The sequence below is a fragment of the Agelaius tricolor genome, unplaced genomic scaffold, assembly GCF_023055355.1.
Source record: "Agelaius tricolor isolate 1412-34295 unplaced genomic scaffold, bAgeTri1.0.p SCAF_2, whole genome shotgun sequence".
Classification (NCBI taxonomy): Eukaryota; Metazoa; Chordata; class Aves; order Passeriformes; family Icteridae; genus Agelaius; species Agelaius tricolor.
Genome location: NW_027269262.1, coordinates 78345277 through 78370565, shown reverse-complemented (window position 1 = coordinate 78370565; position 25289 = coordinate 78345277). Strand labels below are relative to the sequence as shown.

The 25289-nt window shown below is 38.3% G+C and overlaps 1 long non-coding RNA gene across 2 annotated transcripts; it reads left to right on the top strand.

Annotated features, from left to right (window-relative positions):
* Positions 1 to 63: 63 nt before the first annotated feature.
* On the top strand, positions 64 to 13410 carry LOC139587382 (uncharacterized). Of its 2 annotated transcripts, none has more exons than XR_011678382.1 (3): positions 64 to 270; positions 4410 to 5048; positions 10565 to 13410. It is a non-coding gene; the product is annotated as an uncharacterized lncRNA (long non-coding RNA). The 2 variants fall into 2 exon arrangements; XR_011678383.1 differs by lacking the exon at positions 10565 to 13410 and adding an exon at positions 9853 to 10528.
* Positions 13411 to 25289: the final 11879 nt, after the last annotated feature.

The following is a 25289-nucleotide window of genomic DNA, read 5'->3' as shown; positions in this document are numbered from 1 at the left end:
CTTTATCTGCTGGTCCTTATCTCTTCTGCCACGAAAAATACGTACATGAGAACCTTAATTTCTGCACGTTAGCAGCAAAAAGAGCTAAAAGAAGAAACATGTCTTTCATTCAGCTGTTCTCTGACCTGAATGCTAATGAATGATTACAGGCCAGAACATCAGAGAAGAAGATCAGCGTAGAGCACACACCCCTTTCTTCAACAGAATTAAAGCCCTGGTTGGTGCTGCATTTTTGTCAGTGTACATGGTGCAGGATGAATCCTGTGTCAGGTAATGCCACACATCCAGTACCAGATTGCTGCTGTTATTGCTGCTGAAGTAGCAGCAACCTGAGTAAGGAGTGAGGTTGTATCACAGTCAACACTTCACACAGACAGGATCAGCCTCAGAAGCACTCAGGACCAACAAAGCAGGTTAAAGAAGGTGAGGGGGTAAACAGTACACAAGGAATAGAAGACTCATGAACCGAGCTCTCCTTGCAGGGTCACGTCCCTGCTGGAAACACTCCCTTCAACCTACAGTTTGTGATCATATGGTAAATACAGGTAGGGGCTTGTTATGTCCAAAGGGCATCTGGAGCTCACAGTGAACAACAGCTCACATCCATCAGTTCAGCAGGCATGCTGCCCTGGCCCTTCCCTCACAGCCATGGCTGTTAACAAGCTCATGTGCTCATTGCTGGTGGGGAGCTTCCAATTGTTTGTGGAGCTCAGCTTTGGTATAAGAGCAAAAAGGAGCAGTCATGTTTGTGACACCCTCTCACTTATACAGATATGTCTGACTTTCTTATCAGATGATTAATAAAATTAATAAGTGTTTTTTCTCTTAATAATGAATGCAAGTAAGATAAACATATGGTCATGTTTTTACCTAATGTTAATTTTTAAGTATTTAGGATTTGCTTTCTTGGCACAGCAAGAGCAATACAATTTGATGCTCTTACAGACATTAAATAATCTAGCTCCATGGTAAAATAGAGCTGTTGTTCAGAACACATACACTGGGATCAGTGGCACTTGCAGCTGAACAGGAAATGCCTAATTTTTAGTGCCTAACATGAGGCATAACATTATATTAAGGACTGTAACAATTCATCACAGTCAGTGCATGACAGAACTTTCAATGTTATGCTTTGAGCAAGGAAAGCCACAGTTTCCAAATCTTTTAGTGTTCCACAGCTGAAAACTATCTTAGGTACCAGAAAAAGAGCATTTTATGGAATATTGTTGGGAGAAGATATTTTCTCCAACGGCCCCTAGCCATTGATGAAGCCACTAGCCCAACAGATGAAAGCATTACCATTATTTGAAATAACACTCTACATAGCACCATATAGACTACAAAATACTCAACCCTGCATTGAAAAAAAAGCCTCCTTATGCTGACAAATCTACAGTCAAAAGAGCCACATGAGATAAGTTCAGTACTTTACTAGTGAGAGAAATGGTGGTGTGTAGAGCATTGTGGACAACTGCAATATTTTGGGAAAAGATTTGACATTACAAAGCTTGAAAAGAAAATATGGTATTTAGTGGAAGTGAATCTTTTATGCTAATAGATACTGTATTTCTTTTGGAGACAGACAAATATTTAGACTATCCATTATTTGGAGGGAGGATATCCTCTTAGCCATATGCCCTAGTATTTATAAACAAAAATATTAAGAAAATGTAGTTTCTGTGGGAAATGCTGGTGTTCCAATGTCAATATCAAATTGACATTGCCCTTTATTGTTAAAAGGGCAGTCAGACACAGAGGTTTGGTTGCAGCTTATTGTAAACGTTTTGTTGCATGCAGCTTTTCTTACTAATGCCACCATCATTAAAATCTGATTTAGTCTTACTTCTTTTAAAATGTGTATTTTTAAAATCTAATGAACTTTACCAATGTGAAAGTCATTATTTTACCCTGTAATGTTTGTGGCCAGGTCTTTGTTACAATATTAAAATTTCTTCTGGCAGTTAAGAAATCTTGTGAGCAATTTAAAGGCACAGTGAAAGGGATGGGACTCATCATGTTAATGGAATTCAGGTTTAATAATTAAATCCCAGTAACTAGAGGGGAAGGTATACTTTACAAACACTCCTTCAAGGCCTATGGTTCTGTAATTGCTGTGCAGTTTAAACCCATTACAAATTCTCTGAAGTTGTCCACTCGACGTTTTTACTCTACATTGCATAACAACTCACGAGCTGTGCTGTGGACTACAATGAACTCCCTCGTGGCAGTGGTAGCACTGAACATACTGGTGTTCAGTGAGGCTTCTACATGCTTCTCAGGCCACTGCAACAAGTTACTCCTGCCTTATGCCAAAACCTTTGCTTTGGCAGGCTTCACTTAATGGCAAATTGCCTGGGTAGAGACAGCTGTAAGATGGCATTTCTTTACATTTCAAGTCAAGTAGCACTTATCTGTGCACAAAGGGCAGTGCTGGTAGTACTGAAGAGAGGAAAAAGAAATAAGAAGCCGTTTGTAATTCTAGGAGCTTTTTCTATTACCAAAAATTTATTCTATGTGAAAGAGTTCATAGCTCTAAGCATAGGATGTGCTGTATTAGATAACTGTACATTATCCATTCTGCTGGATCAATAGCACTGAGCACTGGGTTATGTATCATGTGGTTTATTCCTTCTTTCAGTCAAGGTCAGGTCAGTTAGTTTGACAAGCATTTGAATGATATTTAATTGAAGCCAATTCAACAACAATCAATTTCCTCATACCTTTTACCATTACCAAAAGTATTCAATTTGCTAAAAAAGGCTCTTGGTTGGTAAAAAAGCTGATATTTGTTAATTTCATTTCTGCCCTGAGGAGATTCCTTCTGTAAAAACTCCAGCTCAGTAGTTTCGACCATGTGCCTCATGGAATGTTGTGTAATTGCAGAGGATCATCAATACCTGTAGCTGCATTATTGTAGCTCATATGATAGGTAGTTTTCAGTTGCAGACTCTGTTGTAGAGGACTAGAGCTTATGAAAAGGATTGTTAAAATTCACATGTTATGTATAATATATAAATGGAGATGTGCCCTTCTTCACTCTACGTGAGAGTTCAGTGCAAAGTAACAAAACTCCACCCTTGCTTGGGTGCAAGCTCAAAAGTGTTCTAAATTTGCAAGATTTTGATATCAGTGGGAGAATGTAGTTAAAAAATTAGTGTTTTTGAAAATGCCAAGAGAATGTAAAATTATGTTGGTATTTAAAATACTGAATTTAATAATTCTGTTAGAAGGAATGACGTACTTTGAACTTCACAATGTTATGTTTACATGCATCCACTTGTGTTCACATGCTGCATCAAGTGTGGACCATAGAGATATATAGCATATTTAACATCTTAATTTAGAAATTTTACTTTTTTTTTTTTTAAACAACATGGCTCACTTGTTCCTTCTGATGAGTTATTTCTGTGCTACTGCACATCTGTGATAATGCAGTCTTCTGGGGCTAGTCTCTACAACTTTATCATACTGAGGCCAAAAGGCCTATCCTGCCCTAACACACAAATATTTTATTTATAGGCCAGTAGGACAGGAGCCTTCCCATTCTTTATCTTTTATAACACTCCACATAATGTGGTATCAGATAGGGTAGAACTTGAAGTTAATTTCAGCTCCATGGATAACCTTTGGCATGAGCACTTAAATATAAAGACAGAGCAGAAACAAACAGTGGGATGCTGCAAGAGGGGAGCAAACTCTCCTGCCAACATCTCTGAAGCAGCTGCCTCTCTTGAGGCAGAAAAGGTTAGCACTCATTAAGTTGGTTACTGCTATTTCCTTAGGGAGCCTGCAGTACAAATGACTTGAAACATGAAAGGTGTCACACATCCTTAAAAAATTCCAGGGTGTCTTTACAGTCAGGCAAACCAAAGGTATCAGGGTCATAATTTCCACATTTCTACTTGGCTTTTAGTAATTTCACATAAGGAATAAGTGTAGCTGAGCCAAATAACCAGAAATTCATTTTCATTTTGCACTGTGCTATCCTAACCTCCTGGTTATGCTACAAAAATGTACAGGCTCATTTCCACCCTTGTGTAGCACTGAGAGCTGCAGACAGACAGTACTGGAGGGACAGCACTTTGACCTGTAGTGGTCCTGCCCCTGCCTCACAGAGAAAACCCAGGATTGTCCCTAAACTGGGCCTCTGCTAAGAAAAGAAGGTCAAGAAGATCCCTTAATACCTGCTCTAATACTTGCTGAAGAAAAAGTCCTATTGGCTTAATTTGATTTTTGACTTGGGTCTTCCTGCAGGCAGCCCATAGTAAAAGCCTTGAGACAGTTTAGTTGTTTTTACCAGCTGAACCACTCTGATGTTTCTTGTGTAGTACCATTATATGTACCTGTGTAAAAAGGGGGGATCTGAAACTCCTCGATATAGCACTTTATATTTGCTTTCTCTGTTCCAGAGGCAACAGCTGAATCTTGGGGAAGTGAAGACCTCACACTTATTGCGCTTTCCTGTACTAGAAATGGGCTTAAATCCTAGAAATGGAAAAGAAACCAAACCAACCAAACCAAAATGCCAGAAGCAAGTACAAATTTATTAAGAACTGACATGTTAATTTTTGCTATGTTTCAACATGAAATAGAATAGGTTTTGGTTGAGATGAGGCATCTGTGCTGAATCATGCCCTTGCCTGCTTAGATGTAAGGGGAAAAAAAAATATGCCTTTTGACCTTGCTTTTTTTGAAGATGGTATTAATATTGCCTGAATCAATGTTCTCTCTCCATGAATAGTTATTTCACACACTTTACAGAGATCCAGCATTTATATTTCTAGAAGCTTTAACAGCCTATCTCCAAACTTTGGAAATGACAGATAAAAGGAAATCTTTTAAGGTTGCTTACTGTTTTGCAGGACTCAATTCTTTTATGGCGCGAATTTTTTAATTTATCAAAAACATAGTTGACATTGCAATAGAAAAAAAAAGCTGACTGAAAAAAGCAGATAAAGGACTCAGAGGACATCCCTGAAGAAAAACCACCAGGCAATGAGCATGTACAGGAAGAAAGGAAATTTTCTTTAATATATCTGCCACTAATGGTATGCACTTCATATAATAAAACTTCCTGGGAAGTGAGAGAACCACACCATTTAATGTTGTTGTGGGAACTAACAATTTACACTGAAAAATGTGTGTTCCTCATTCTTCACAGTTTAAAATTTTCTCTTTTAAATAGTTTAATCTTTAAAATAATGAACAAACAAGTCTGGCTTGCCAAGCTGTTATATAACACTGCATTATTTTAATTTGCAATTTTTCTGCCTTTACAGTATCAAAGGTGCCATCTACTTTTGCTTGTATTTGCTCTTCAGTCATTTGTTATCAAACACTACAAAGTAGCAATTTCTTTTCAGAGTACATAATAGAAAATGTGAGAAAAATAAAAGGGTAAAATCTCCATGAGAAGAGAATAAGAGAGGGTGTTTTGCACAGCAAAGACCCTTCTGTTTCTGAATCTAAAATCTCATCAAAGGCAGTAAAAATGTCACCCTAAAAGCTCTTTAAGGCGTTCAGTGACAGATCAGAGCAGTGCACCAACAAATCCATGACCTGCACCCTGGCAGGAACAGACAGCAATGAGGCAGACACAGAAAGTGAGTTGACTGGACTGAGACCACATACCTACAGGAATACAGAGAGGACTTGTATGTTTTTCTGTCACACACTTCAAACTAAGTCCTACAGTAACTCCTGTTTGTGTGGTGTGAAGAATTGCAGTGTGCAGTCCAAAAATAATGGAGTCAAATATTTTCACAGGTATAGCTGTGAGGTGTGAACAGCTCAGCAAGGCTAAGGCTTACAAGCCTGGACAGCAGTCTTGCTGGGCATTCAAGGTTAGCACAGGAGCAGCATCCTTAAAATGGACAAACCCTGCAGAAAACCTGATGCTCTGGTGTCCCAGGCAGTCACAGCTACACGTGAGGTCAAAGCAGCCCAGAGAGCAGCATTCCTTAAATACAAGGCAAAGCTCAATGCAATGATAAACTGGGCTCACTGCCTCAGAAGTTCAGCAGTGTAGCACATACATCATAAACCACCACAGCTCCATAATCATGCATAACAAGGTGCAGTGTTTGATTTCTAACAGATTAGCAGCTCCTACTGCTTGTTCTCCACTTGCTGTAGGAGTCTCATCTGATCTCACTTGCTTTTGCAATAGCAATAACAGAGTGAGAGTCTGACCTCCAGGGATCTGTGTTGATAAAACAGGATTATGATCTTCATGAATCTTGGTTAAAAGCTGAGGACTACTACTTCAGATATAAACAGTGTGTAGAGATGAACTGTTCAAAAGCAACATTTATTTTGGTAATTGATTTCAGTAACAAAAGAAGAGAAGAAGATTATGTGACACGGATGCCAAGGTGTCCACAAGCAGAACATTTCTCTCAGGTGTTACCAGCCAAAACTACATGGGTACTTCATCCTAGAAAGACCAATATAAATAATTTGTATATGAAACCACAGCTAATATTGAAGAATTTAACTGTTATTTGCCAGCTCACTGCTAGTGGTTAGCAGCTAGACTTTCACCTCTTGGATGGGGTTTCCAATAGGGTCCCCAGTCCTCTGCTTAGTGCAGATGTTCTGTCAGGCTGAGCAGGCAGGACAGGAGTCACTCCTTTCTCTATGCCATGCTACCAGCATTATCCTTTCTGAGATATTTTAGCTAAATTATAGAAAAAACTGAGGCCAGGTTCAGAAGCATCAAACCCACCAGAAAGCTGTGGGAGTTCAGGAGCTGGGTGTTTAGATAAAATTTTGTGCTTTTGGGATGAAAGAGAATTCAGAGATTCTCCATAACTCTCAACATGTCTAAACTCATCAGCCTCTTGACCTGCACGCTCCTGTCAGCTCTCTTCACTGACTGCTGCAAGGGCAAACAGGGCACATTCTGCTGACCCCCTGAAACACATCAGGAGGGCCAGAGATTTAGTTTCCCTCGGGGTCTTCTCCTGTGTAATTTGACTTCAGTAACACAGATAAAGTGAGGTGTTATATCCAGAAATGCAGAAGCTAGCAATTTGGGTATTCTCCCAGTTCAGGACCTGAAAGTCAGTAATCAGTGATCACAAAATGAGCCTTTACCATGAAGAATTGCTTTTGAAAATTTGTCTCACTCTTGTTTTTCTCCCTTTGTGACTCATTCTCTGTCCTGCCTTCTTTTCTTAATATTAAAAAAAAGAGTAACCCGCAAATTACCATTAAAAAGTCTGAAGTTATCCTAAAGGCCATTCTTTTTATAGTTTCACACTGTTGCCATACATTGTAGCAGATAAATTTTAACAAGCATTCACTTATCAGCATGCTCCAAAGTAAGTAAACAAAAAGTGTCCTGTCTTGATGTAAATTTATTTATTTGCTGACTGAAATCAAAACAAGACAGAGATGAGTTTCTCTGATGCTCTCAGCCCAGAAAGTGGAAATTTGAACAGAGACTTCTGTGTCTGATCAGCACAGGGGGTCAGATTAAGGCAGAAAGTAGCTATTCTTAAAGTATATATTAATAATATAAGCCACAAAAAAGATGGCCTTTTCTATCAGGATTGTAAAAATCCATGGGAAAGAACTAATTTTTTCCTTTGATCCTCATCAAATGCCATTAGTGGTCGCTGCACTTAACAGAAGTAGGTTTCCTCTCTGTAAAAGGAGAAGCTGTGTGGGAAGCAGTGAAAAACCCTGAGGTGCTTCTTTCTGAGTGCTTTCACAAGTAGCTCAGTCGGGTTCACAAATGTCTCTTTAAACTCCTTCAGCTTTGAAAAATCAGCAGGAGAATCTTAATACTAGAAAACAAAGTATTTAGAGCTACTGAACCAAAATTTTTTGAATAAGGGATTGTAAGCACATGACATGACCACATGGAATTTTAAATTGCATTAGAAATGTTTTATGTAACTGTCCTTCTTGTCACATTTTCAGACCTCCAGTATTGTTTCAGAGAAATAGTCCTGCACAGTGAGTAATAGTACATCACAGGACCCTGTTCCCATAGATCAGAAATTTCTTAGTTTAATCTTCACCTAAACAAATATTCCCTTAAAAAATAGAATAACATTCTTAGTGTCATGTGCTGAGCCTTTTGAATCACTTGGAAGAGTAAACAGAGCACCCCACCCCCCCCCCCCCCTCCAGCTTGTTCCTGCTTCCTTTGACTCCTGCTTCCTTTCCCATGTGCTTTATTTCTCTGACTGTTTGACCCATGCCTGGGTCTTACAGGTTCCATTGTCCTGTCTTGGCTCCAGCAGCTAATGAGCCACCAAAATGAGCTCTGCCACTGGGAAACCAGAGCTGAAACTTCTCTACTTTTTGGGAAATATTTCCATGTGGGTGTCAGAGGCACTGGATCCTATCCACAGAACAGCATAGTCTTCTCTTATCTTGACCTTTTTGCCTCTTCTTTTATTCCCTACACTTTTTTTTTTGAGCTGCTGGATTCTTGGCTAGCTTTACTGCTTGCTATAGATTATGCATGTCCTAAGATTTAGATTTTTAACAGAAGTATTCTGAGGAAAGAAATGTTTATTTCAGTCAAGATAAGAGCTAGACTTAAAGAAAAATATTTCTTTTTATTCTCATCCCTCCAATGCCTAAATCCAGATTTTGTTCCTGAAAAAAGTTTTTCAAGATGAAATGAATTAAAAATATGATAGCTCAGAAAATACTTCGCAGTTTGATTGCTGCTTAAACAATGTGTAGAATATGTATGTGACAAGACAACAATGCCACACTTGGAGGAATTTTTCTACTTTGAAGTTACATATGGCTGATCTCTGTTTGAATGTCACTGATGACACAACAGAATATCAGCGACACTTCTCTTTTCCCTTCCAACTCATTTAGCAAAAAATGATTCTACTCAGTGCTCCCTACCCTATTGTGAAGACATTTTCACCATTACATACATCTGCCAAAGACTTATGGTGAATCTTAAATGGTAGAACATCAAATGAATATTAAATATTGAATAGTGTGTATTTAACAACAGTACAAGAATGATGCAGGAAGTCTTGTTGGTAATAGCTGATCTTATCAATATGGTAAACAGGGATGACACATGCACCTTGATACACATTATAAAACAGGTCTTCAGAAGTTAGAAGCACTTGTGTGATATTTTTTGTTTTGTACATATATGGGCCATGATACCGACTACATCCCCCAACAAGGCTGTTTTGTGAGAACACACTGGTTTTAGCTCTGAGCCTTTTAACTGGGGCAGAAAAACTACTGATTGGATCCAAGTAGTAGCCATATTTTTGCAGTTTTTCTTGTGATTTTTCCAAATTCTTTTGATTTCTGAACTCCTACATATTTGTTATAGAGGTGTGGATTAATAAAGGTGTGTTCCTCCCAGAAGCACTTGCCTACCTGCCACAGCATATAGGAATTTTATTTTCTTTCCTTTTAAAGGCCTCCTGTGAGGTAATCCACAGATCTCAAGGATATCCAGACAGTATGATGAAAAGCCCTATTCTAAGATATAATCTTTGGGGTATTGTCCTCCTGAAATATATGCATTTCACAAAGCAGGGAATCATTATTTCAAGCCAAATAGAAACTAACATCTAGAATGGGGATGACCAAAAAAGCAAGAATGGCCATAAAAGTCCACCAAGTTGATCAAAAACTAAGAGGTTACAGTCATATATATAGACAATGAATATCCAGCTCTGCTGAATTGCAGAGTTCACAACAAAAGTTGAATTTATCTAACCAAATAATATCAGATATCTAGGCTTCACAGAAACCTAGGGAAATTTGTGTTTGATGAGGAAGTCTCTGTTTGAAAATGGAATTGTGCTTCTTGCTCTTTATGTGTGGGATGGTGATTGACATTTACAGGATAACCGGATTCGCCAAGAGACACCACTTTAACAATGGATGGTTAATATGTGACTGGGAAACCTTAATAGCCACTTCCTGAAACTCCCTGAGTTGGTGTCTGTCTAAGCAAATTCCATGGCAAAAGAAAGTCCTGCACAAAATTTTGTATCTGCATTTGGATTTGACCTTGTCAGCAGAAGAGCAAAGAAGAAACAGTTTCTTTGAAAATTGCAGTTGGCTAGAAGCATCACCTACAGACATGATTACCTGCTCATCTCTTGCTGTCATGTCAGCTGAATAACTGGTGCAACTAAGACCAGGATATGAAAAGAAGGGTTCAGTTGTGCAACAATGGCCATCTGCTAAGAATTTCATAGGTGGATATTGGACAAAGAAGGAAAGGACCACATCATGTGCTTCTTTTAAGCCCTCAGTGAATTAGAAACAGTGTTTGTCCCTCTCAGCAAACGGCTTCTAGTGGTCAGTGAGGAGCAAGTGAGGAGCAATTTAAGACATACTTGATGATGCCATAATTCTTGTTTAATCTTATGCAGGTACATGTTTAGAGGCTGAGACTAATAGAAATATTTAACTGAGCACACAGTAATGTTTCTGAAATGGAATGTCAACATGAAATTACTTTGGCACACTTCTAGGTAACCATCCATGTCTACACACACCTATTATTAACCATTGCATGCTCTTAAAAGATGTTGATCTTGATTCACAGCACTGCAAAGAAGTGGATGCACTAAGTGGAATAAATGCCAGCAGTTCATCAGCCATCACTGAGTAATATGGTGCTCAGTGAGCATCAGCAGCAAAGACAGAAGCAGACATGAAGGCCTCTGCATTATGGAGAGGAAGCAAAAGCCCCCTCTGATAGCATCAGTTAGGTAGACAAGTCACTTCCTGAGTGGAAGCTGAAATCAGATATAATTCTAACAATGTCCATCAGGAAATCACAAAAAATGTGTGGGATTCATTGGTTTCTAAAAAAAATTGGATGTTTCTCTAAATCTTGAAAGGTAATGTACATGGTGTTTGTTTTCAGCAAGTTCAACAAGGAGTATGACAAAGATCTTGTTGCCTCCAAACTTAATCATGTTCCTTTATAAATTGCTACCTGATGAGCCATTTAAATAACTGTGTCCCGAATTATTTCCTCTGCTGTCTCTCCACCAACAATATCTAATCTGACTTCGTTTCCTATGATTCTTATCCAGTGCTGCATTGAATGTCAACATGCAGTCCAAAAATCAAAGTGAACAAAAAAAGCCCCAGATTTTGCTTAATGTTTTTATTAATTGTAATAATGTCCATGGTTTTGAACATAAATCTGGCTATGATAGCTCCCCTTCTGAGACATTTCATTCTTTCTTGTCCGTAACATCAAATTTTTGTCTGTTAGCTATGGGTCTTCCTTATTAGCCAGATTTTCTACCCTTTTTGCCCCTCACACTTAGACTATCAAGTAATTCTTTCTCTTTATTCACTCTTCTGCCTTGTTATCTACTTACATGTCAACAAGGGAATATTGTGCTACTAAAGAAATCATTTGGAGATCTTGAATGAATGTCCATATCGCTTCAAGTATCTCAAAGTTTCCACTGTATTCAGATTGATCACCACCTTCCAAGATCAGGTAGAAAGTGTAAGGAGACAATATCTGGTGCGTTTAGTATCACTAGTTTTCATATAATTCTAATTTGTCTAATATCTAAATGAATTTTTGTCCATTTCATGCTGTTATTTACTGTTCTATCAGTACATTTTTAGTTTATTCATTATAGCTGCTCCCTATACTGCTCTGCCGTGAAATTATGGACATAATGGTAGCTATGGTCCCATTCCCAGATATTATTTCTATTTACTTAATCATTGATAAGTGAAAAGTAAATGTGGGAGGGGAGACACTTACTTAGGAGGCTTACTTATCACAATGACTCACTGTAAATCAGTACAATTAGTACTAGCTACGTGGAAGCACAGCTTTCCACCATCTATCGTTTGTGGGCAAGGGCATACTATGCTAAGGATCATATTAGCAACCTGCACACCAACTTGGGAGATGCATTTAATTCTCACTGTGAGGAGAAGGGTGCAGGAGTGCCTGCCTCAGGAAGAAGATGATGTTGAAGTGAAAAGGAGACTGAATTCATGTGGCTAACTTAACCTGTTAGTCTCTTTAAACAACCACTGTAAGCTATGGAGCATTTCCTTAATGCCTTCTCTCCTCCCTCCATTACTGTCAGTAGCTGCTATTGACAGTTTTGCTTTTGACAGACGTGTTTTCAATTAATTTCCAAAACAAAAGATAGATCTTTTTTGAGACCACAAGTTATGGAAACTCTCTTGAGGTGCTCACCTGAATTTCTATTTTCTAATACCAGTCTTCCTCTGGTCCATACTTTCTCACAGAAACATTTGTACTTCCTGATAAATTTTTATTTCTTCTAATGTAAATTTCTTGTGTTTCTGTGTTGTCATAAAATCTAGTGTTTCATCACATTTCACTGATAGCATATGCAGCAGTCCCAGAGTTCAGTGATCCATAAGTGACCATAGGTGTAATGACCCCAAATGCCTGCACATCAATGGGCTCAAACACACAAAGACTGGATTTGCATCCTAATGGGTGTTAGGAAAAATACTTTATAGGCCATAATGAAGCTATATTGTTGTGTAACCACTGTTAATGTGCTTTAGTAATTAGTTTTGAAACTGTATTTCAGCATTTCAGAATCAATTACCCAAAAGAATTCAAAACTTTTAGAAAGCTGCAACCCACATCTAATGTCTGAATTTAAGGTCTCCAAAGAATAGGTGAAGCCCTTGCCAGTCCCTTCTAACAGATCTTTGCGTAAGGTGCTGCATTTTAGGTTTTGGAGAAACTGATATATATCTGTTTTTACATGCAAGCACACCTTTTGATATAAATCTGAGGCTATAATTTTCATTAGATCATTTCATTTTTATTTTAAATTTGGAACTTGGAAGGCATTAAAAAGTTGGGCTTTATTCTGGATTTTTTACTGTATTAATTCTGAATGTCTGTTCTGAAACTACCTTCTGAAAGCCTGTCCACATGCTAATTTTCCTGAAATTAAATATTTTTGCAAGGCTTCAGTTGTGGCAGTAGGAATACCAATCACATAGACATATATGTTTTTATGTATCTGTGTTTCTCCTTTGCTCTCAGTGGAGCTGCTTTTGTATCTAAAATTACACGTATGTAGTAGGAGGAGAGTAAGCATCAGTGAATGATGGACACATCTTACTTCAAAAGTAAAAGTAAAGAGTAAAGAGTTTAAAGACTGTAAAGAGTTTTTTATATGTGGTCTTCTGCGCATCTACTGAATGTCTGACAAGCAGAAATGGAAACTTCCTAGAGAAAGAGTCTTCTGCTTCATGGAAAATAGAATTCTAAAGAGTTAAGTTCTGGATGTGTTAAATTTAATGCTGCTTAATTGCAACAATTAATTCCAATTTAAAAAGTGTCGCAGGTCTATCCCCTCAATTTTTACTCAAAGGTGCCTTGTGAGACCCACTGAAATAAATTTAAGCAAACTGGCTTTAGATTTGTTCTATCCTATACTCAACAGTGAAATTTGTTTCTACATAAAATTTGTTGAGACCTTTAAAAGTTTGCTGTTAACTAATTGTAATTTTGAAACAAAATTTGTCATAAAATTTATCAGATTATCACCAGTTTTCACAGAAATATTAGGAAAATTAATTAAGTGGTTTATATCACTGAAGAAGATCACATAGGGATTGAGGAAAGCAACAATTGTGTTAGATTTCTGTCAGCACTTCTGTAACAGAAAACTGCCATTATCATCAACAGTGCTGTGGATATTGATAAAGAAAGCAAGAAATATATGCACTCAGATCATAGTCTAAGATCTGATTCATTTATGCTGGATGTAAGGATTGCATGTGAAATATATTGAGAGATAAGACTGACTAAAGGCTCCAAGGCTAAGTACAAGCTAAGTACAGTTTACCCTCTATCCTCTTTAAGGGTGATCCTCTGTCTCCAGCATCAGTATTGGCTGCTTGTACCCAGTGTTGCTCACTTGTGTTGCTGCTTCCTGCAACTGCCTGAGCTGCCCTGTATATGTGTGCATATGGGCTTGAGCTTGTACCACAAACACTGGGCTGTGTTAACTCATACAGCTTTAAGGAAAAAAACACCTGTTATATTCTTTGGTGAAGTCTAAAATGAAATTAATTCAGCTCCTGGAATAGTACTTAAAAGGTGCTTTTTTGAGAGCTTGTTTAATGAAGAGCTGCTTCCTATTAAGGGAAGGGTAGATCCCCTTTTTACATTTTACAAAGGAAACTTAGGATTAATTAAATGAATTATTCTACGTGGTAATTAGTAGCCCTTGGAATTTTCCACATCCCTACAAGTTTGCAATTCAGTTATCATGCTCACAAACATAAGATCTCTCTGCTTTCCTTGCTGTCTGTTTCAAAGCAAAAGCTGAGTGTATTCTTATCACTCAGTCTGCAAACAGAAGGATACACAAAAGGGTAAGTAAAAAAAATCACATTAACATGTATAGTCTTGTGTAAAATGAGAATATCCTACTCTCAGAGTCATGCTTTACTCAGACTAAGGATTTAAAATTATGAAAGAATAGACTAATGCCTGTAGAGCTGACTTGATGCTTCCTTTCCTTGTAAGGCCTCAGCGAAGTCCTTGTGAGAAGCAAAGACTTGTTACCTTCTGAGATGACTAAGCAGGCCTTAAGGTTTGCACCTACTTTATATTTAGCTGTTCTTTAGAAATAAGATAATTTTTAATTAATTGTCTCCAGTAATTATGAAAGAGGTTGGGGCTTTTTCCTTTTTTTTTAATTGGTGCAGTACAGCTGATTGGAACAGTTGTTGCTGTGATACTTTTATTTTCTTTCTACATATTTATACTAATTTGCTCTCTTCTATTTTGTCACTCTTAACTCCTCCTGGAAGTTTGGTTAGAAAGTTTCCTGTGTGTCCATTTTATAAGGACTGTGTAAATTGAAGATGATGACCTCTAGAAAAGGCAGGAGAGAAACACCTTCTTCCTCAGAGGAGGATCTTTCCAGCTGGTGAGGTTTTAATCAAGTAGAAGCTGAGCTCAGTGTGGTACCTGCTGAGTAAAAAGCTGTGGATGGTGTTATAATGTTATTATATCTAAGAATCTTTCCCAGTTTTAAAAAGGTTCATAACCATGTAATGCTCCTTCCCTTGAAATGTGTGAATTTTAAGTGCTGTTCTCATGAACAGAAGCTGCAATCTTCTTCAAAATCTGAATAAGACCCTGCATTTAAAGACCCTAAAGCCTTGTGAAAGATCATTCTTCAGTATCAGCTGCATAATCTCCTTAGATATTTTAAATAGTAAATGTGATAATCCACATTAATACCCTTGACACTAAAATTAAATACCTTTGGATTTCAAATCCAGCAGGTGCTATTTGGAAAGGTTAAAATTAAGAGGAGTAGGGACTTTCTTTGGAGGCAGAAGACCTCATGAGATTCTCTTCAAGCTTCAGGCCATAGAGAGGCAAAATGTACTATCAAAACCAAATATCAGGCTATAGAGGGACAATATGTATTGCTATGTGCAAAATAATAAAAATTCTTCAACAATAAATAATAAAATTAAGTCTAAAACCATAATAATAAAAAAAGATATTAATAGAATAAAACTTGTATTACTATAGCCCCTCCAATGCATCTCTCTTCCTCTTTCAGGGGTATGAGTGGGAACAGGGGAACTGCCCAGTGTTCACATTATTTGACCCTGTGCTGAAAGGCATCACAACTCGGTGGTTAATCAGAAATATTGTAGCTTTCAGTCTCCCTGTAAAATGTTATTTGGAAATCCTGTAAGACTATGAGTCTGAGCAGTGGGATTGGCTCCATCTCCTGGGCAGGTCTCACAGGTTCTTTTGGAGCTAGAGACTGTCCTGGGGAATACTGAGAAGGAAGAATAGCTGTAAATCCAACTCTCTTTTATAGGGCCTTGCTTGAAAATGAGAATTTTTTGAGAGATCGTCTTGTCTTTGTGGGCTCAGCAGTATGAGTTCTTTCCCTCCCAACCACCAAAACAAATGAGAAGTTATCTAAACTTCAGTTTGATTATAATAGCAAGCATGTTTGATCTGAACTGCATTCAGACGTCAAATTGAATCTGCCCTTGTATTAATGAATCAATTAATACACCATTAATTTTTAGAGATTAATTTAAAGATCCACTGATGTTGTGTTTTCTAAAGAAAAAACTTGCTGTATTTGTTTCCCACAGAGAAGGTCCCCCATGGAAAGCAGCAGCCCTTGGCAGACCACTACTTACACAGTCCTTTCAACAAACAAAATCTATCTGGAAGGAGAGGCAGGGAAGGTGCTGCCTATTTCAAAGGATTTTCTATTATTTTAATCTCCTTCTTTCCTTCCTATTGTTCTGTGTGATTTTCTCTGTTCTCTGTAGTGCCATTTCCTTAAGGTCAATCTATTGTTATTCTGGAGTGTGATTGAGATATCAGGCTGAGTCATGCAATGTTTGCCAACTCCACACCTTTCAGCAGTCTGACACAGAGAGTGCTTGAGATAGCTGCTTGAGATTATTACTGCTTCCTAAATGAAGGCTGTTTTTTAAAAAGAAAATGAGTGATAAAATGAGCTGTAAAGAAAATTACTTTTCAATGCATTTTCTTAGAGTTTTCATAAGCCTGTAATGAAACTGCAGCTGTCCAAGGCCAGCAGCATTCACAAATAATACCACAGTACCATAAGCATCTAAGTTTAAGAGAGAGAACAGGAAGGAATTCAACAAAGAAGCATGTATTAAATCCACTGAGGATGCAGAATAAGAATCAATAAGAAAAAAGGGTTAAAAAATTCTGAGAGATTACTGAAAATTTGTCTTTCATTTCAGAAATAAAATTTTACTCTAACAACGTGCAAAAAACCCAACACCAACTCCTTACCCAGAGAAGAAAAAGATGATGCAAAGCCTAGCTTGTGTGACTCATATCTCCTGTCAGCCGTTATTCAAGACACTAACCCTAATTTTGTTTGCAGCAATCTTGTATCCCAAATTATTTTGCATTTCCTTTAAATATTTTCTAACAACTGCACGAAACACCAGTATTGCAGCCCAAATTCTCTAAAGGGGCATCCTGAGATAGTTGCACATGTGGTGGTGAGGTATTTGTTGGTTCAACATTTTTCCACCTGACTGACATTAAGAAACTGTTTGAAAGAAAATATATTTCTGATAAGGAAAAAGGCTGCAGATCTGATTGTGAATTAGCTAAAGCTCTGGCTAGATACATAAGCATGTGTTTACTTTTGCTACCTTAGATCTACAAAGCAAATTTTGATAACTAAATCCAAACAGAGCACTATTTTCCTTTTTCCTTCCCTTTCAGATTTGCCCTTGGAGTCATGGCTCAAAATTCCCTCCCCCACTTCATGACATATCAGAGGTGCCAGAGATGAAGTTTTCAGGCCGTTCGTGCCTTGGTGTTTTAGGTGAAGTTTGTAAGCACACCTTTGCTGGGGAGGGAAGCAGCAGGAATAACTGTACTTAAATGTGACTGTTTTCATAGAATTCTGCTATTGTGAGAGGAAAAACATTGATTAACTCTTCAGCCTGCATCTCTGTCATCTTGAGACTTTGGCAAATATAAGAAAAATTCTTTCAAAATAGGTAGGTTCAGACTACCTGCATTACTATTTCTATAAAAAGATTGCTATAACTAATGATTTGCCCAAATGGTCACACTGACTCTGCTGGGCTGTGTGTTGTTGTCATGGTGACGCTGTTGTGGGTGATCAGGAGGAGGAAGTGGATGAGGCCTTTGGAGGCGGCTTGAAGCAGGCTCAAAGTCACAGAGACCAGTTCTTGTGGGGGACTTTAACTACCCTGACACCTGCTGGAGAAGCAACACAGCAAAACACAAATAGTCCAGGAGGTTCCTGGAAAGCACTGACGACAAATTCCAATCAGAGGTAGTCAAAGATCCCAGAAAGAATGGTTTGCTGCTCAGCCTCGTACTAACAAACAGGAAAGGGCTGGAGATGTGGAGGTTGGGGAGCAGACTTGGCTGAAACAGCTATGAGATTGTGGAGCTCAGTATCAGGCAAGGAGGAAGCAGGATGGCACACAGAGATTGCAGCCATGGATTTCAGGTAAAGTAACTCTATCCTCTTCAGGGATCTTCTTGGAAGAATCCCATGGCAACAGGCCCTGCAGGGAAGAGGGATCCAAGATAGTTGGATGATTATTAAGGATCACTTCCTCCAGGCTCAAAAAAGATGCATCCCAATGAGCAAAAAATCAGGTAAAGGAGGAAAAACACCTGTGTGGGTGAATAAAGATCTTCTGTCATTATTCAAGAGTAAGCAGGAAACACACAGGAGATGAAAACAGGTCAGGCAACTTGGAATCAATATAAAGAGGTTGTCAGAGTAAGTAGAAATGAGACAAGGAAGGCCAAGGCCCATCTGGAATTTAACCTGGCCAAGGACATCAAGGACAACAAAGAGCGCTTTCTCAAACACATCAATAGCAAGAGGAAAAGTAAGGATAATGTGAGGCCATTACTAAATGGAGGGGAGAGCCCTGGTAACAGAGAGTGCAGAGAAAGCAGAGTTACTAAACAGCTTTTTTGAATTGGTCTTCACAGGCAAAACCAACCCTCTCTGACCCAAGAGATCAGGGTAAAGGGATGTTGGAAGAAGGACTTGGTCAAAGAGGGCTGGATTAGGGAGGACCTAGGCAAAACTGAAATCCAAAAGTCCGTGGTCTTTGACAGGATCCATTCACGAGTGCTGGTGGACACCCATAGTGAGGTTGTTTACAATCATCTTTGAAAGGTCATGCAATCAAGAGAGATGCCTGAGGGCTGGAAGAAAGCAAATGTCAGTCCCGTCTTCAAAAGAGGCAAGAAGGAGGACCCAGGGAACTCCTGGTCAGTAACCTCACCTTACCTCTACCCCTGGAAATGTGATGGATTGCCTCTTTCTGGAGGCAATCTCTGTCCATGTGGATTACAAGAATGTGGTCAGGAGTAGTCAGCATGGATTAATTAAGGCTAAATCATACTTGGCCAGCTTGACTGCCTTCTATGATGAAGCAACTACCAGGATGGATGAGGGGAAAGCAAAGGATATTGTCCACTTTGACTTCAAGACTTTTGACTGTCTCTCACAATATCCTCACAGGCAAACTCAGAAGTGTAGACTGTGTGAGTGGACAGAAAGGTGGTTTGAGAACTGGCTGAACAGCACCTCCCAGAGGGCTGTAATCAGTGGCACAGGCTCCAGTTAGATGCCTGTCACTGGTGGTGTCCCCCAAGGTTCAGTAGTATTGTTTAACTTTTCATCAATAACTTGAATGAAGGGACAGAGGCCTCCTTGGCCAGTTCTCTGATGATGCAAAGCTGGGAGGAGAGGTTGACACATCAGAGTGCTGTGCAGTCATTCAGAAGGACCCTGACAGGCTGGAGAGATGGACAGAGAAGAATAGACAGAAGAAATTTAACAAAGGCAAATGCAAATTCTTGCACCTGGGGAGGAAAAACCCCAGGCACCAGTAAAATCTGGGGGCCATCCTGCTGGAAAACAGCTCTGTGGAGAAGGACCTGGGGGTCCTGATGGACAGCAAACTGTCCATGAGCCAGGAGTGTGTCCTTGTGGCCAAGATGGCCAATAGTATCCTGGGGTGCATTAGAAAGAGCATTTCCAGCAGGCTGAGGGAGGTGATCCTGCCCCTTTACTCAGATCTGGTGACACCACATCTGGAGTTCTGTGTACAGTTCTGGGTTCCTCAGCACAAGAGAGACATGGAGATCCTGGAGCAGGTCCAGTGGAGGGCTACAAAGGGGATGAGTGGACTGGAGCATCTCTCTTATGAGGAAAGGCCTGGGGAGTTGAGCCTGTTCAACCTGGAGAAGAGACAACCAGGAGGTGGCCTCATCCATGTCTATAAGCATCTGAAGGGTGGGATTCAAGGGGATGTTCCCAGGCTCTTCTTGGTGGCACAAAACAATAGGACAAGAGGCAATGGGAAGAAACTGTTGTACAGGAAATTCCACTTGAATATGAGGAAGAACTTCTTTACTGTCCAGGTGAGCGTGCACTGGAACACATTGCCCAGAGAGGTTGTGAAGTCTCGCTCAGTGGGGACATTCAAGAACTGTCAATGTGATCATGGCCAGAATAATTTACTTCTCTTTGAAAAGCTTTACTCTCTGAATATCCTCAACCTAACAATTATGTGCTTATTTCCTAAGTCATAGCCACTACTCGTGGGACCCATGTTTTGCCCTTGAAGTCTGTGACAAAAAAAATTTCTTGAACAACTCCAGTTTTCTCTCCTACAGGGGGTAAAAATAAGCACATGTTTTTCCTTTCACTGAGAAGGATGATATGACTGACTGCTAGTGGGAAATCTCTATATTTTTTCTGAGTTTGGAAGCTGATTCATAAATCACACTGATTTAGACAAAAGTGTTCATTGAGGTGCCTTCTAGAGTTTCCTTTGATTTTCTACTTTACATATTGATTGCTTCACTGACTTCTATCTACCAAACATGTCTCATTGATGTAAATGATCTCTGTAGACTAGAGGGGTTTACTCTCAACAACAGTAGGTTTGTAAGAGGTTATCTTGAAGAAATCTCTTCTGACTGCGGAGTGGAATTTCTATCCTAAACCAGGGAAGGTTAGTAATAATATTTTTTTTCCAAATAAAATATTCTTTCCACAACAGGAAATTAAATCCAACATTTCCGTTCCTTGTATTGCTCAAAAATAGTGCAATGCTCTAAGCTGGATTCCACCAGCTAAGCAATAGTTGGATGGAAGACTTCTCAGGATGTGGTGGGAGTTGACCACAGAGTGTCATCTCGCTTCAGTCAGCACTGAGTATTTGCTTACTGAATATTCTATGGTGCTCTTAAAATGTGAGAATCTTGAAAATCCCATTGTTCTCTACATAAGAATAATCTTAAAAAGAAAATAAATGAAACTTGACCCCTGGAAATTAAACTTTCTGTAGAATTTCTGCCTGCTGAAAAAATCTTCAATGTCCCATCCTAAAACATTGTGTATTGTTGGATGTTAATTAAAATTTGCCAGGTTTCTTGCCCATGAGCAGCAACATTTCAGTGGAGATGTATTGTGTGTTTTAGAGTAAGTAAAATATTTGGGAATTCTTCTGGGTTACTTGCTAAGTTTTTGTTATTGTAGTCATGTTGTAGCAACATTGGTTCGTAGTAGCTGTGAAGTTTTTAGGGTTTGCTAATAAAAACCCATACATACAAAAGAACAAAAACACTTGAAGAGCAAAGTAAAATAAAGGTAGTGCTTGTACAATGATTGGAGACCAGTTACTTTAATTTTTCTTCCTACATTTCCCCCAGATGTTTTCTTCTCTTTTCTGTGTTCTGTTAAAAGATTCTGTTGTGTTACTACCATATAATCTATGTGAAAAGTTTGGTAATCTATTTACAACTGCCCCTTTACTTATCCCCAGACTCCATGTGGATATACCTGTTACCATAACATACTATAAGGTTCTCAAGCACTGGTGCTGTCTGTTCGTATCATACGGAATTCTAATTCTATATCTGCATCTTTTTAGGATAATGTGATGTTAAAAAAGGAGAAAAAAAAGTTTGGAATATCTTCTGGGGAACAGATATTGTAAAGAAGATGTTATGAATGTTCATTTTAATTCGGAAGGATTTTTATTGCCAATTTCCACCACTTCTGTATGTTTGTCCAACAAATGTGATCTACTAAGGAAAAAAAAAAGCTATGGAAGTTGAATTTCATGGGTTCATTCTGGGAAGGTTACATTGAAGTAGATTTATTATCTATCATTCAGTACCGTACTCTGCAAAAAATTCCAATGACTCATTATGAATATTCATGATATGAAATAAAAACCGGCATGGTTGTCAAAATATGTCCCTAATTTCCCACAATCAAATAAATAAAGAGAATTAATTATAAATGCCTTGATTTTCGAGTATATGATAAATCTGATAAGTATGATGAAGAGCAAGTTTATGCAAGACTTCATTTTCAGATCAGTGTCCCATACTATTCACATCAATAAGTTCTTGTCAAGGAAAGTAAATGTTTCACAAACTGGCTCAAACACTGGTTAATAAGTTATTTGATTATCAATCTCTATTTATCCAGGTTAATACACATTATTTTTGCATTTAACTCTGCTACATTTCCTCGTGGGTTTATAATTTAATATTAAAAAAAGTAGAGTAGTAAAATGCTCTATCTGGAAAACCAAACAGACCGGAAGGAAAAAGAAAAATGCAATAGCTCAGGAAAGCTCATTTGACATTTATGAGTGATTTGAATTTGAATATCTGAATTTTCCAGACCACAAAGGAAAAAAGCAGGAGGCTACAAGTGCAGAAGTTTCCTGTGGCTCTTCTTTTGAGTTTCAGAGGAAGGAACTCTGTACCCCAGCAGGCTCTGTAAAGCTGTTCAGTCCATGCCTACATCAAGACTGCATGGTGATGCAGCTTGGGAAATCTTTCTGGGCATTAACTATCCTTGCTCTCCTATCTGTTTACACATTCACAGCATAAGAACCATGCCCATTTTCCTGCAGCTTCAAAAAACCAGGAAGGTTTTGGTACACTGTATGTTCAAATAAATTGCAAGATCCTTTCTTATTGATTTCAGAGTTTGACAGTCTTTTTCAGTAGTTGCTGTTGGAGGTAACTATATATAATGCATCCGTTTTGCACAAACCAGGAGTTCTCCATTTCCTCAGTGTGGATCACATCCAAACAGAGGGACTCCTTTTTAGTTTCAAGTACTGTGGGACAAATAACAACTCTACAGCAGCATTTTTTACAAGGAGTTTTGATATCTTTTATTTTGATATCTTTTAGAATAGTGTAAACCCAGGCAATAATACTTAGGACAAGGCAATCCAACAGGCAGTTCTCTATAGAACCCTCTATGTGCTGACTAAAATGTGAATTGTTCATGGTCTTTGGACCATGAATCATTGCATCCTTTATAAAAATAGAACTTGGAAACCTACATATCCTTAATACAATTGGTACATGCAAATAAGGACTGTGTGTAGGGTTAGAAGGCAGAAGGATACAGAACAGCTTTCAGAAAGAATGATTGAGTTCAGGGAAGTTTTGTGACTCAGGGAGTGGGATGCTGTTTTATTCAAGAGCATGTGTATGCTCCCATGACAGTTGTAGACCAGGGAGAGTGCTGCTTTTTGAGAGACATGAAAATAGGCTTTTAGCCATTTCAGTGCTAAGAGTTTTTTGAAGGCAGAAAAATGTGAGAATAAATCCATTTACTAGAGCTAGGGAAGCAACTTTAGAGAGGAGCTAGGCAGCTGAAAAGGGCAGATTTGAAGAGGGAGGAGAATATCTCCATGGAATTGTCAAGCTTGAGCTAGATGCTGAAATGACTAAGTATGAAACATTAGTTTCCTGCTAAAAACCCTGTTGTGTCTCTGTGGCTCTACTCCAGCAAAGAAAGCTTATAAACCTGTCAGAGAGGATAGGTTGCTTCTGTCACATCTTAGTTATACAGTTTAAAAAAACAGACAATGCTGGTTCTCAGCCAGCATAAAGAGTGGGGATGGAAAGGCTTGCGATAGCACAGTGCTACTTCTTGACCTTGCAATGTCAACTATTCAGTGGTTCCTCAGGTTGGTTTAACTTTTTCTACTAGATACAGTGCCCTAGTAGAGGATGAAAGGAAATTGTTATATTTCATGACTGAGGACATGGGAGGGGTTTGCCAGGAAATAAAGAAGTGAGCAAGGGAGTTCTGAATTTGGAACAAATCCAGTTTCAGTGAAGTGATATCTGGAACATTGGTGATTTTAATGCTTTATGCAGTGTATTAATTTGAAGGAAACCACTAGCAGCCTGAGGCTGGAATAGATGCTTTTAACTTAAGTAAATTAATTAATTAAATTAACAAATGTGAGGCTAAAACAATAGAGCTGAGAGGAAATGAAGACTTGATTATGAGGGTCAGCATAGTGTTGGCTAAGATAAAGCCCAACACAGATGGCTTTTTAGGGATTACAGGCTGAACAATTACTTATATGGAAGATACATACAACAAATGAGAAGATAATTTAACAGTAGCTGAATTCAAATTCATATTGTTTTTCCATGGCCTTGAACATTCTTTTCTTAAGCAATTAAAATTTGGCAGAGATTTTTAACAGCATTCATATCTACCTGTTATATTTCTTAATGACCTTACCAAAAAAGCGCTTCTATTACATCTATTAAAATTTTGTACATCTCTCCTGTCAGAAAAAATATCTACATGACCAGGCACTGCCACAGATAGTGACAGAAATTCTGATCCAATTGTTTTTAAAGTGAATGAAGAGTATCTCCAAATTAAGATGTATCATCTGTATTTTTGGGGATTTTTTAAAAGCTCTATAAGAAAGGTTGAACTCTGTTAAAGGATCAATGCATATGAGAACTGGAAAATAAATTGCTGGTAGTATTGAGGATTTTAAAAGTACTACATTCAAATTGGTAATTTGTTAAAGGAGTGTACATATCAGGGCACCTTGTTTTCATGGAAAACTTTGAAACAACCTTTCAATAATCTGAGCAGTAAGATCAGCCTCAATGTCATATGATGGGGGAATAGAAAATCATAACCTTGAAAAAGGAAAATGCAGAGTTGCTGCACAATTAACTATTTCTTCATTTATATTTTTGCATTTATCTGAAAAATGACTGATAGTAAATTTCACTACTCCTCGTGGAAAAATAATACTAAATTTAATCTGTATCATGTTAGTTTCTGGGTTCTGTCACATTTACTAATTTTTGATATACCTATCTATGTCTTAGGAGACCCACTCACCTTCACAAAAAATATATATTTTTGAAAATAAGCCTTAGCCTTCCAAACTAGGGTACAAAAAAAAAAAAAAAAAAAAAGAGAAATCAGAACTAAGACAGGGCAGGTGCTGGAGAGAAGGAGTTCTCTGAGAGACTGTAAATTTTATTTTGCCAACATCTTTCATGCTAGTAAATCACATGGCTGAGGAATCATAGATTCATTTTATAAGTAACCTATAGGACTTGCAAATAATTCAGTGATGTAAAATAATTGTGTGGGCATATAAGACCTAAATGAATCACATGTGTTTCAAACCTTCTGGTCCTGGAGGTGAGTGGTGCAGTGGTGCAGAATCTGCAGACAAAAGCAGAATACCATCCAAAATATCATTTCTTTTGGATCTGTGAAGATAGTAGTGGGGATGTGATGTACTGATGATGATTTTCCACATGTCTAGTATTAAAAAAGTCCATAAATCAACATGCCAGGATCTTTTTTTCCCCTGTTCCTTTTGGGGAACAATAAGTGAAGTTTCACTTTGTAACACGTGAGTCATTTATA